At 42.7% G+C, this 14,950-nt stretch overlaps 1 long non-coding RNA gene across 1 annotated transcript; it reads right to left on the reverse strand.

Moving 5' to 3' along the window:
- Positions 1–927: 927 nt before the first annotated feature.
- On the reverse strand, positions 928–1,629 carry LOC138513045 (uncharacterized). The gene is made up of 2 exons (XR_011281668.1): positions 1,535–1,629; positions 928–1,431 (listed from the first exon to the last, which is right to left on the reverse strand). It is a non-coding gene; the product is annotated as an uncharacterized lncRNA (long non-coding RNA).
- Positions 1,630–14,950: the final 13,321 nt, after the last annotated feature.

Raw genomic sequence — 14,950 nt, forward strand, 5'->3', positions numbered from 1 at the left:
GTTGCATTGTACGGGGGACGGATTGTGGGCAAAGCCCCTGCATCTACACTTTTAAGGATTCAAATGGCTCTGAATAAAATCCTGTTCTCGATATTTGGATGACTAAGGAATATTGCAATTCACATTGTGTTACATAGTTATGCGGTTAGAATTCTGCCCATTATCAAATTGGCTGAGAATGTGTAGAAACCCAGAGTGCACGTTGATCTACAGTACATAAGGTGAAATAATAAAGTTAAACATCAAACCAACAATTGGACTAGCAAATCAAAGACACAGGGACACCTTACAAGTACGGAGGTGCGGTAAAAACGCCAGTTATGTCAATTATTGCTGCATTACTGCAGAATTACTGTACTGCTGAACTATTTGTTTGGTGGTAGGGAGGTAGGATTAACTCCAACGAAAAGTTGGAGGCAAAACCTCCTCCCTGCTGCCAAAAATCAATGGAATTACCGCAGCAGAGTTACTGCGGTTAATCCACTAGACCAAGTGGTGGTAACCATAAAACCACCAAACTCGTAATGAGGCCCAAAGACATTATTTTCTAGATTAGTTTATTACAAAAGAACTGTGGGGTGGGAATGCACAGCTAATATAAATCAGAGTGATAGATGTACAGTAGAAACACTCCACAAGTATTAGTTCACACTATTAGATAAAGAAATAATGTCAAAGAATTTTATGGTGAAATTTCAGGTGCAGGCGGGCTAACGTCACAAGACCACTTGGGACAAAATATCGAAACAACCTAAACTACCTACTGCTAGGCAGAAAGCCCAAATGCACTCCTACCGAATCTTCATTCGGGAGTTAAAAGTTGACTCTTAGTTGATCAATTTATACTCTCATGTGAATCTTGACTTTAACAAATTGCAAAATAGAAAGATAAATAGCTTCAATAAAGGGTAAACCGAGCATGTAAGATCACTTTTGTAACCAAATATACAGATCTGGTACTTTTTAATACTTTTTAATACTTTTTAGTAGACCTCTCCAGGTCTGTTTTTTGTAAACAAAAGAACAATGTACAAAAGAATTATTCACAGGCAATGGTAAAGCATCCAGGAATTCTTATTACAATTTACAAACAGGGTATATCCTGGTTCGTGAAGGTACATAAAAGCAACAAAAGCAGTAAGCAAATAGCCCAAAGCCTAGCATAACTATTTACATCCTGTAAATGTTCAAAGGGACATGTAAACATTTCATTAACCAATTGCAAACCAGCGATATAAACTTGACAAACAGCAATAAGTTCCCTCTTGGGATTTTGTACTGTGAAGTAGCTCCATTCAGGGAAGCCCCTTTTAGTGGGTGACATGGGTAACCAACGCGTTTCGGATCAAAGGATCCATCTTCAGGGTGGGGACTTCACTGTTCCTGTATGTAGTACGGTAGTGATTGCTAAATGCGTTCTAAAAGCCTTTCCTGCGGGGAATTCAAAAGAATAACCATTACCATTTAAGCCAATCAGTGAGGTTAACTAATGTAATTTTGAACCGAAATAAGTAGAGAGGTAATGGGTACTAACCTCAATCTGAGGCTGATAGACTTCCAATTCGGACCCAGTCAACAGCTGCAAAGCGCCGGAGGCCGGGAAGTAACAGAATACGGCCGGGACACCCTATAAGGAATAGTAACAGGGTAATGATCAGACCAAACAGTCATGAATCATCTAAAAGGTCACAATTAGGTTATTCACATTTATTTTTTTTAGCCCACAAATCAAAATCTGTATAGTATTAATGAACTAAAAAAAAGGGTTTACTGCACAAAACAGATTATTATTGGAGAAGAGGAGATGAAGAAATACACTAAGTTTTTATCTTCAATTGAAAATAAGTATTTCTTATGAAAATTGCTTACATTTGATTGATACATTTGAGACTGTACATTTTATCATTCAGATGAGAGCATCAAACATAGACAAATGGAATAAGGATGGCGTAAAGATGTAGTAATGCATGTGTGGTGAAAGGTCAACACAGGATTTAATGCATTTTCTTTTTGTTTTGTCAGGAGCATTAGTTGGACATTTCTAATTCCTATTTTTAAACATTGGACTACACGACACGTAATGGTAGACATGCAACAGTGTTCAATGCTGCATGATAAGAGAACTACTTGTCCAGTTTACAGATTTATCAAAAATGCAATTAAATTAAGAAAGTGCATTACACAATACAAAGGGCGGATTTTGGAATTCATTGGCACTTTACTTTGGGCTCTTGTCAACATTAAAAATGATCAATCTTTAGAAATGTGTTTTTCCCCTTCTCATTTGTTCTTGAGGCTTCACTGATAATCAGAATATCTTTGAGAATAGTGTGACAGGTAGGTGTAAGGAGTTGGGTGGCAGTGAATTCAAAGGAGAGTGAAAGAAAGTCAGGAGGTGGGAGGGGGCAGAGGACTTGGCCTTGTTGATCAATAGGCAAAACCCCTCATCTCATTTTGAAGAGAAGGGGGAATGCAGCAGGAAGGCAGCAGAGTCAGTCAGTAATGCAGAAGGGGAATCAGAGACAAGTAGAGAGATCAAAGTCTCAGTGATGCCCATGGCCGCCAGAGGAGGGGCAATGAATCATCAAAGTGATCAGCGATGAATGAGGTTTTATACAGATCGAAAGTAGTGAATGAGGCAGGGAGGAGGGATGATAAAAGTTTTGAGTAGTGGGCCGGGGTGGTGAGGAAAGGGTGTAGGTCCAGGAGCTCAGGAAAGCACAAGTCCATAGGGAGGTGGACTTGGGAATAATACAGTGCAGCACAGAACATTGGGTGACCAAAATGCAATTTTGAGAATACAATTACAAAGCACAGAGCCTTGGGAGCCTAGTTTGATAATAGAGCTGCAAAGCACAGGGTCTTGTTGAGTCCCTTATAGGTTCCACATGGTTTCCTCCTCCCAGACAGCTGGTCTATTGGATAGGTTTATCGTTGCCTTTAAAAACGTAAGGGTGACTACATGCTGTCCCAATGAGGACAGTGGCTACCCTTCTGGGGTGGGACAGACATCCTTTAAACTTCTGTTTTGTCACTCCGTCATACTTAACTTCATTCTGGCGAATGAATAATGGCCAGCTAATGCCAGCCTTTCCCTTGCCTGATGTGCTGAAGTACTGCAGGCGTTAGTTCTCAAGTCCAAGATGGCTTCGTACAGGAAAAAGGCCATTACGAATTTGAAAGCCAATAAAACAGTGGCTGGCGAAATACCAGCTGCAATCCGAAAGGACAGCCATGATTAGCAGGTTTGGGTTTTGGAGGATTATTTCACTGGATCCTAGAAAGTGCTGCAAAAGATTGATGATGTGAAGTGACGTATTACCCTTGTGATCCACAGGCAACCCCCAATGGGGCTTGATGTAAAAAAACAGAAACCCCATTTTAACTGTGATGCAATACAAATGAGCATACCTTTATTTCAACTGTGCAGCAAAGCATACGAGGGACGTTTAATTTGGAACTTATGGTAGCATTTAAAGTTTCTTAGCAGGCCTGTGCAAGTGCTAGATAACCAACTATAACCTCCTAGTCCTACAGAACTATGCACACCTTCAAGACTCAATTGCCTATTCTACAACTGACACTCCTCTGTGCCCTCATGCCTATGGCCCTTATTGACCTCTTACCTTGTAACTTGCGGGAGAGAAACATCAGACTCCAAGCAAGACTACCATGGATATATGAACCTAAAACGACTAGTATCAGAGCCCTAAATGCTCATCGTAGGTGTATTACCTTCAACAACAACCTTATTCTCGCCATGCCCACCCCAGGACCCTCACAACAAACGCAAACCCACCCCTCCGCCCACCCTCCTCGCAATCACGCCAGAATTTACCTCCCTTAATCTAAACGCCGCCCTCTCCAAGGACAGAACAAAACCATCTCAGGAGCCCTAATTAACGCTAGATCCCTCATGGCACACACTACTGATATTGCTGATATACTTGCTAATGATGACTTAGACATTCTGGCTGTCACCGAATCCTGGTTACATGAAGCTGCTGGTCCAGCACTCATGCTTGCGATACCAGATAACTATCACATACTTAGGGTCGACAGGCCTAACTCCAAAGGCGGCGGCCTTGCTATTATAGCCAAAACCAATCTGGCATTAAGACTTACCACCCCCCATGAAATCAAATCTTGTGAACTGCTCACAGCCAAACTCCCTATTTCTAATAATAGCACATTGACTATCCTCCTATTATACAGACCGCCGGGTCCAATAAGAACCTTTGAGGAAGACTTCTCTAGCCTCCTCTCTAATAATATCAAAAGTATCTCACAGCTCCTAGTGCTTGGAGACTTCAACCTGGGCTTCAATGACCACAAGGACAAACAGGCCCAATCCATTGATACCATCCTGACAGAACATGGCCTGACCCAACAAGTCCTTGCTCCCACTCACATAAAAGGGCAAACACTAGACTGGGTGGCCAACTTGAACTCCTCCACCACCATCACCAAAATAACCCCTCAACAATGGAGCGATCACTACCTTATTGGTTTCTCCTCCTCCTTAGAGCCACAAAAATCAAACAACACAGACATAGCTCCCCCTCTACCCACCAGGAGTAAAAAATACATCACTGCCGAAACATTACTCCCTCTCCTCCTACCTACCCTCTCCTCTATTACCAGTAGTCCAGACCCTTTCACACTAGTAGAGACCTTCAATAACACCATGACTAAGGCCCTCGACTCTATTGCGCCAGTCAAACTCTGCAAAAGTAAACAAAAGTATCACCTGAACACCTGGTTCACACCCCAACTAAAAGAGCTAAGACTTCAAAAGAGGAAACTCCAAGGCATCTGGCGACATTCACCCACGGCCGAGAACAAAACCCTACTTTCCAACTTCGCAAACCAGTACAAGAAAGAAATTATCATTACTAAGCAAAATACATTCAATGAAAGGATCACGAAGGCTAATTCCAATACCAAGGAGCTTTTCTCCATTCTGCGCAAAATGGAAAATCCAATTCCTCCCATAGATAATGTCCCTAAAAACAAACAATGGTGCACAAGTATCCAAAATGCTCTTTCCAATAAAATAGCCACCCTGCAGACTAAAATAGCAAATAAAAAAGCCTCATTGCGCTCCACTGAGATGCACTCCCACCCACCCACTGCTATTCCTAATAGCGATACACCCTTCAAATTCACTAATATCTCCATACTCGATAAGGAAAAGGTCATAGTATTACTAAAGCCTTCTAACTGCCAGGGAGACAGCTGCCCAGCACAAATAATCAAGGATGCAGCCAGAGATCTAGCACCGTTTATCTCCAAGCTCATCAACATTTCCTTCAATTCATGCTCGGTCCCCATCAACCTCAAGGAATCCTGGGTGCTACCACTCCTCAAGAAACAGACCCTTGTCCAGCCATCCTGACTACAGACCCATTACAACGGTACCATTCCTCCTTAAAATTATTGATAGAGTAGCCTACCTCCAAATCCAAAGCTACCTTGAGGCCAATCTCCTACTAGGATCACGCCAATCCGGTTTCAGACCACAACATGCGACTGAAACGGCTTTGATCGACCTAACGACACAATCGACGAGTTGAAGGACAATGGTAAAACAGCTATGCTACTCCTCCTCGACTTATCTGTCACGTTCGACCTGGTGGATCATGCAGTGTTATGCGAACAACTAGCATCAGCTGCACATTTCTTGAGTGATGCCATAGCCTGGGTACAATCCTTCCTAGCCAACCGTACAATGCGAATATTCTCCCCTTCAGCCTCAGCCGACCCAATCCAAATCACCTTTGGTGTTCCACAAGGTTCATGCGTCTCACCGACAATGTATAATATTTTCACCAAGCCACTCTTCGAATAACTTGACAGGCTGGGCATCACAAACACTAACTATGCTGATGACACCCAGATCTTCATACCCCTTTCAGGCAAATTTGTCAAAGACACGGCTCTGGTGAACAGTATCTACCTCAACATTCAGGCATGGATGGCCTCTCGCGACGTCTGCCTGAATGACAACAAAACTGAGATTCTGATCCTGGGTTCTGACTCCAACCTAAAGGGACTTAGCCCCAACTACTCAGCCTTCAATATTGATGGCAATGATATCAAAGTAGTAACTGAGGTAAAAAATATAGGTTTTTACCTTGAACCCACACTCTCACTAAACAAACAAGTCAGTTCATGGCCTCATCTACAGCCTACACCTGCAAACTGATTAGGGCCTGAAAACCCTTGCTATCCAAAGCCAGCTGCATAACGCTTGCCAAAGCTTTAGTAATGTCTAAACTAGACTATTGTAATGCCCTCTATGTAGGCACTAACAAAAAAATACTAAATAAAATTCAAATTTTACAAAACAACGCCCTAAGAGCAGCACTGAAGATACCCCGAAGAGAGCATATATCCAATCTCAGAAGAGATCAGCACTGGTTAAAAATTAGTGATAGTATACTCCTCAGAACATTTTACCCCACTTTCAAATTTCTGAACAATGCCGCATTATTCTTATCTCTCTGCTAGACTGACAGGAAAACTTCCTCTTATCACACCAGATCATCTAACCATCTCTGTCTTGATATCCCGAGATTCAGGCTCGCCAAAGCTGGCGGAGGCAGCTTCCCAGTCAAAGTGCCCCTCTCCTGGAACTCCCTCCCGACAGCATTCAGAATGTAACAGCCATATGCTAGATTCAGATCCAACGTACTGAATTGGCTCCGTGCCAAGGACACCTAGACATCACCCCGCACCAGAACACCCTAACCCTCCGTTAAGACACTTCCCGCTTTTTCCTTATGCATGTTGCTACTAACTGTTTCCACTAACTACTAACGCTCCGCCAGAACTGTGCCTGTAACACCTACCACATTACGATTCCTTACCACATGCAATGTAATTACCTTATGTCTGTATTCCTCTATCATGTTGTAACCAAGCTTAAATATTCTTGTACCTGCTGCACCCAGCTACCTGAGGGTTTGGTGTGCATTATCAAATAAAGAAACAAACAAACCACACAAACAACACTACTTTAATGTTTTCCATAACACCCTGTGCTGCTTCTTGGAGCTAGGTTAGATGTTATAGCTGACACGTGATAAATGATGTCAGACAGTGTAAAATAATGATGTAGACTGCACTTGGTAACTGTAAAAGATCAGTTATATTCATTCAAATCCCAACTATTCGTATGCTGTGTACAATCTAAAAATATGTAAAACCGTAGTGTTCCTCAAACATGTATGAACAAATTCCACAATAAACCAACTGTTGTAGAAAGTATTACCTACTATAAACGCTGGGTAACAACAATTGTGAAATGGCCTAAATATGTTACTGGCAGGACGATATAAAAGTTAGAGCCTCTGTAAATATGACAACTCACTTTCAGAATGTGTGATCTTATGATGCACAGCGGATAGGCAGGAGCAGATGGCCAACGCCCTGAACATGCTGTCATTTGTGTACAACTTTGTCAATTCTATATAGGCCATGGCTCCCTTGAGTGGCCCCATGTGTGCAGAGCAGGGACTGCATCTGCAATAGCAATCATTTCCAGCACAGTGGTGGCAGCGGGATTGGGTAAAACATCCGCATAACCTGATAACAGCGAATGTCTAACAGTGTTGAACAGCAGAGCTCAGTGCTTACATTGTAAAAAAAGAAGTGCTGGGGCTCAAATATTTTCTAATACGCCCATTACACGTCAGAATGGGCAGGTGCCCACCCACTTTTGCCACCACCCACGGCTGTTCCCCATGCTGTTAACGTATATGGGGTCGAAGCTGCAACCCCCACCAGCTTATTGTGTTTGACAGATGTACTACGGCAGATGTGTGATTTACAAATACTAATCAACATACACATAAAATAACATACTCGTCGTGTCTTCACATGAGACAAGTCTTTAGGTGTGTCTTTAAATGCAATCGTCATTTACATTTTGCTCTGATTCTATAGGTGTTTATCATGTGACTGGCAGTTAAAATAATACAGTTGCCGAAACACCACATAATCAAACTGAGTCTGAGACAATAAGTGTCAGGGCTCAGAAATAAGTGCCAGGGCTGAGCCCTGGAAAACACCCCCACAAATTAAGCACTGGTAATACGTTGTGTCAAGTAGAGTAACTACTCGAAGACGACCGGAAATAGGTAGCTATATTTTAAGTGTCTACTGCATTGTCACCCAGCACGTACATTTAGCAGGCAGAAGCAAAGAAAGCTAGGTGGGTGTCCTGGCACAAGACAGTGATTAATTTGTCATATGATGCCGTGAGGAATACATTGGTGGCGCAAATGTAAAGTTGTACGGGTACATTAATTGGGGCATGCCCCCCACCCCTTCAGTTTCTGTCACGTTATTGCATTGTACCTTACTTACACTTTCGGGGAGTTTCTTTTGTTATTTTTGTGTTATGATCCTACAAGATATTTTGCATGGTGGTAAACTTAATGTAGTGGTTTCAAAATAAAGTTAGGATGTCTATTTGTTATCAGTTTGTATGCAGGGGTGTCCTTGAGGATATGTGATTGCCAGTGCATGTTATGTTGTGTTAGATTTGTGTATACTGCACCTAGTGGGTTACCAGCACCAACGCTTGTCTGGTTGGTGACGTGTTGGGCTCCTGCCAGATTGACTCAGATCTTAGTACACGAGAGAATAAACAATGCGCAGCAGAGGTGGGGTGAAAGGGGAACTGTTGAACACACATGAAAGATTTGTACAGCAAAGAACAGGAATGAGGGCTAGCGATGGAGTTTGTGATTGTTTAACACTACCAATATAGGGATGCAAACTATCAAAGTATAGTTTAGACCTGAAGAGGGTATCTGCCTAATTCTCCTGCAAGCAAGTGTACTCCCCTGGGTACAGTTTCCAGTGCTTATTGTAAAGTACTGAAATGAGTCACTGAGTGGCTGTGTGATGGGCTAAAGATGTGCTCCAGCGTACCTATGAAGTGTGGAGACTTGTTTGTCTGTTAGGTGTTTCCGTAACCTGACAGAGCCAAGAGTGAGGGCTTCATTCCGAGATTGAAGGCAGCCATGGCTCGAATAGCGCCATGGCTGCCTCCAATAACGGTACCGAGTCCGCCCTCATTCAATGGGGATTTACCGGTCTAGTCGGACCTTTGCGGGACCGGTAAGTCCCCATTTGAAAATACCATTCCCCATTCCCAGTTCAGCATCCATAGGGCTCAATGGGAATGGGGAAGGTGCAAATAACGGTACCGCAATTTGCGGTACCGTTATTTGCTCCCTGGACCCTTTGAGGCTCCCGCTAAGGCCTACTGGTAAAACCAGGCGGCCTTAGAGGGAGCCGCAAAGGGACCTCGGAATAGGGTGCAAAAAAAAAGTATCATATGCACTGACTGCTTATACATAAAGCAAGAATTGAAATTGGCAACAGATTTGCAGACTGACTGCAGTTATTCAGTCTAAAAGTGTAAGGATAATAAGGGGGTCCTTTCGGTAAAAGTGGCAATAGCTTGCAGGGGACCTCTAACACTTAACAAATGGAGTGAAAATATAATGACTAAAAAAAGGCAGAATCGCCTTTACCCTTTCTTTCCTTTTGTTCTGTTTTTGAAAAAAAAATGTAAATACTGCCTGCAAACTACAGCTATTACAATGGATTCCTAGGGAATCTGCCTGTTTTTTGCATGTGCTAAATGCTGGTGAGTGGCAAAGGAATCCATTAGTTTAACGCCAGCATGAAAATGCATGCTGGATTTAACTATGTAAAAAGAGGAATTTACGACAGAAACGTTACTTCTGCTTTGTTCCCCTTCTCCACCTTCAAATAAATGAAAATGTGCCAAAGTGTAAAAGCGAGGCATGTATGCCTTTGATGCCTCACGTTTGCACAATCAGAACGTTTGAAATAATCAACATTGTATCTTTTCCTCCAGGTGTCATAACTATAAAGTTCATGACAGGGAACAAGCAAATCTAGGCTTCACTGCCCTGTTCTTCCTTGAGTAGCACCAGCCTCACTCCTTCACACATCCTGGTATCTCTAGTTATGCACTTCACAGCTATATTTGCTGATCAAGAAAACACGTGGTCATAGATACATTAAATGCAGAAATGCAGTACTGACTGCAGGTTTCCAGAAAGGACTGCACATAAACCACATTCATCATCTAGCCTTCATCAGTATATGGCAGAGGTTATCGGCGGAGATGTCCAGAATACCTAGTGCAACACTTAAAGAGCAAATATATCTACAAGGCAACAGATAAGGAGTGGCTGAACTGATGAAGACAAACCTGAGTCTACAGTATTCATCATCTCTATCTCACCAGCTTTCTCAGTACTAGAGCATGCCTACAGCAGCTATCAACCTTCCCTGCCTTCAGGTTTTCACCTCTTAAGTGTGAGGAACAGTAACCTTCAGCAGTGAAGGGTACTTAAAACGTTCTTAATCTCTCGGTTGTACTCTCAAATGTCCATTCTCCTGTGATTTGAGGATGAATACTCTGACTCATGGAAGGTGGAACGCTTTCTCTGTTGTGTTACTGAGAGCACCGACATCGCATCAGCGAATGCATCAACCTATTGCCAAGGTGGGCAAGATTGTAAATGCTTATTTTAAATGATTGGCCCACCACCCCCAATGTTGTCTTGTTTTGTGAGCGCTGTCTGACTATACAGAACAGTCCCTAATTAAGGGATTTCAGAAGATTGTGGTGCCATTGAAGGATTGATCAAAACATTGTCAGCATCTTGAAATTATGGAGAAGCAACTGATGGTTCGCTTTAACATTTCTTTTGATATCTTGTAGGATACTGTCTTGAAATCTGTTTCTTCAATGTTGGCCATGAAATAGCTCTGGATGAGGGCATGGAAGTGAGAAGCCTCTCAAAAGGTGATTCACCTTTAACCTACCATTTCAGGGCCAGACCTCTTAGTGAATAAGATGTGGAACCAGGCACCAGAAGATTCCAAGCTCTCCCTTCGAATACACCTGAGACACTGGCTCCGAAGTGTATATGTTATTGATACTAATACACTTGCCCTACTTTCCGTGTTTAGGGGTCCTTAAAGAGGCACATGATCTAGGCATTGATCCAGCCCACCTAGCAGAGTGTGGTCAGACACTGGACCTGCTCATCAATCTCCCTCCACTCAAGACAGGACCATCTGATGGTGGGGTTCATTCAGAACATTCTCACCATCTGGTGGCAACTGTTTCTGATGGCTACGTTCTGGATGTGGTTGTTACTCAATTGCCCTCTGCATTCTCCCCCAGAACTAGGATTTGGTCATGAACCATTGATCCCACAATCCATTGAAGAATATGGCCCTCAAGTCAGGGATACACAATCTCTTATTGAATGGAGTGGTGATCTTAGGACATCCAAGGGATTGGGGAAGTTGGGATATCCACTTATGTGTCTGGTTCTAAATCCCTCTGTATCCATCTGACATTTGAATAATCTCAAGAGAGTAAAAAGATGCCCCAGGACTGTCCGCTTATGGTTGGAGGCTCTAAAGGCAATCATTCCCATGATAACATTCAGATTCTTTTGTGGACCTGGAATATGCATTTCATCACATTCCATTTCTACCATCAGCGGTTTCTCTACTTTGAAGTGCATTTGGTCAATTCCAGTTCATAGTAGTAACCTTTGGCCTATATCCACCAAATGGTGTTTTTGAAGTTTGCCATTCACCTGGTAAAACCATTGTTAGGGTATCCGTCTCCATCCCTACCTGGAAGACTGGTTGTTCCAGGCTCCTACTCTCCCTCAGGATCTCTTAGGGTCTCATTAAATCTGTTAACTAATGCTTCATTTTGGATGTCTTCTAAACATCAAGCACACTTGTGCTAAGCCCTAACAGCATTTGGAGTTCATCATGGCTCAGTTTAAAGCTGCCATTAGGAGACATCTCCTCTCTGTAGGCACAGAAATACCACTCCCAAACCTGAGTATTATTCTCCCTATCATCCACTGTACACTGCTTTTAGAGCCAAGGAGACACGCACAGCACATCTATAGGGCTTTGGCCAGAAGGCACCTGAAGCCAATGGTGAATCTTTTTTGTGTTATTTACGCCCTAGATTGCCAGGCATTCCCCCTTTATTCCTTCCAGATTTCTGTCTAAGCTCCATTCCACATTGAACTCTGGTGGTGGCTAATGTCAGCTTATCTTTTGGTGGGATTCAATCTGGACTCTCCTAACTACCTAGGCCAGCCTAAACAGTATTGAGCCAGTTTATCCTAGTGCTGCTCAAAAGTTCTGAGATCTCTACACCTCAGGAACTCCCCCTTTTCATGCTGGGGTGTGTTGCAGGCCTAATACAGCAAACCTTTGGAGGATATTCCCCTGAAGTTGTTCTACTTCAAGGTTTTTATCCTATTTGCTCTTACCAAGACCGGGAAGATGTGGGAACTGCATGCATACATCGTATTCCTCCCTTGCATAGATTGTTCCCTGAAGGACTCGTTTTTTGGGCCTTTCCCTTCATTTAGACGTAAGGTCTTGTAAGATTTCTATCTTATTCAAGGCAATATCACCACCCCTGTATTTCCTGCAGTTCCAGAAATGTACCCGTAGTGTATCAACGTGATGTAGGCAGAGCAGAGAAGGTGCATCTGGATCAAACCTGTCTAGTGAGGGTTTGGGCTTCCCATCTTATAATGTTTGGGTCAGGGCATGTGATCAAGCAACATTCCATCCCCACCTAAACAGATAGATACAAATGCTACCTCCATGGCCACTTTGTTACCACAAATACCCATGTTTGCTATGTTACAAGGCCATTCTAAAAAGGGACATGGTATCCTCCTGGGCCTTTCCTTCCAAATGCAATTTGGTGGCAATCCTTGGCAATGGGAAAATTACATGGTCAAATTATGGCACCCCATTGAAATGGTGCATTAACCTGTACATTGAATGGCCATCATTGGCAGCGGTGCAAGTATCTGGCATTTTATGGAAATCCGTAGCAATGGGGCCATCTCCCAGGCACTTGCTGACAAACTGTCGGCAAAATGGCTGTCTTCCTTTCAATCTATTGACTGACGCTAATGTCCCTTTGACGGGAAAATGGAAATGAACGTTCACAGCCAAACAATCTGCTTCGCAAAAGCACACATTGTTGGCTCGGTACATGCTTTTTTTATTGCCAAGGGCCTGTCCTTTCCCTGGTGTCAATCAATCAAAAGAAGTCACTGTCACTATTAAAACAGCATGACATTGCAGGCTACTAAGGCGAGAATCATAGGCACAAACACAGAGATGCTAAAACATTTCTGCTTCGTTTCGTCTCACGTCCGCTCTTCTGGGTGCGCTCGTATTTAAATCATTGCTTTTAAGACAGTAGAACATTCAGGGTCTGTTACCTTAAAAAAACAAGGGTGGGACCCATCATTCATCTGAATTAAATTCAAGTGAATTTCGAAATGCAGAGTTATTTGATAGTGATCGATGTATACCCGTTCGTAGCAAAAGGAACACAATTGCAAATTCCCCAAAATTGAATAACCATCTTTAGCATTTATCATTTGTATTTGTACTGACAGTTTGCTACAAACCCTCGAGGCAATGAACCCTGAGTTGGAACAGATTGTGAATGCAATGGTACGCATGCAATTTTAATAATCACTCTGAAAATATATATATTTAGCATGCTGACCTGATTTCTCATAGGCACACAGAGCACATAGAAAAAGCTGTCCTGTCTTTACTGCTGCATCTATGCCAGTAGCTCGTAAACATTGCATAAAGAGACAAATGTTTTGGATCTATTCGTACTTGCTATAGCAACCAAGCTGGTCTGTTTTTACAGCAAAAATACTCCTCGAGAGACCTGCAATGCAAGCTTGTTTTCTGCTAAATGTCTCCCAAAAAACGGGTAGATTTGAAATTCTCACATCCGGACTAAATATTTGGCTTACATAGAAGAGAAGCTCTACGGCTAGAAATTGGTTTTACAAGCCTCCATGTACATTTGAGTTACTTATGGCATAATCGATGGCCAGTACCACACAGCAACTGAGCCCTTAGCTGCCTCACTCCTCTCTACCATGAATCACGGTAGCTTGTTCTCCAGATACCTTTCCTTCCCAATTCTTCACCCTGACATCGGCTCCAACCCCAGAAATGACCAGAAATAAAGATATTTTGTTGAATAAATGTCCTAGTTTCTGTTTGAGAGATATCAAAGTCATAACTGACAAGCATGATTTTATCCCACATTCCTATATCAAGATCTTCTCTCCAGGAGACCAGGCGCTGATAAGTGTGAACGTGTAAGTACTGCTTACTTAATTGCACAGGCAACAACTCACACATCCTCTCACAAAGGTTTATGCCTTCAAATTATGCACCCCATCAACAGGTCATTCACCATGGAACACATGGAAATTTCGGGAGGATAGCTCAGGGGCAACGTGCTCGTCTTGAATGCAAGACGAGGCAGAGCAACACAGGGGTTCGTGCTTAGAAATCTCTAGGTATTAAGCAAGTTGTAAATAACCCATTACAATTACCCAATTCCCAACAAAACCAGAAGGTGCAGCTATCCCAAGAACCAATCACAAATGGTTCAGAAGTGCTTACCCAAACAGACTGGGGACAACACACAACAGTGAGCACATAGGATAACATCCCTCAACAATGCATTCCAGCAGCAGGTCACCTACCTGCTACTCAGACCTCACGTAGGGAAATCAGGCAACTTTCAATTGCAAACTAAGCAAGTCAGTTAGGTATTGCACAGTTATGACCTAACACAATGCACATTGTCTTATGCCCAAACAGAATCCCTCTAGCTACTCACCATCACGGCATCTGCAGCATTCCTCTTAACACAAATAAATCAAATCAACCAAAATGTCTTCTCTATAACTGTTTACTTAGATGCCAAGGGAGTCAATACAGGAAGCACCTCAAATACGGACTGTGGACTTCAGCTACTACAAGAACAGCAATACGAATCTGAGGGCAC

The sequence above is a fragment of the Ambystoma mexicanum genome, chromosome 12 (genome assembly GCF_040938575.1).
Source record: "Ambystoma mexicanum isolate Mex_15411 chromosome 12, UKY_AmexF1_1, whole genome shotgun sequence".
NCBI lineage: Eukaryota > Metazoa > Chordata > Amphibia > Caudata > Ambystomatidae > Ambystoma > Ambystoma mexicanum.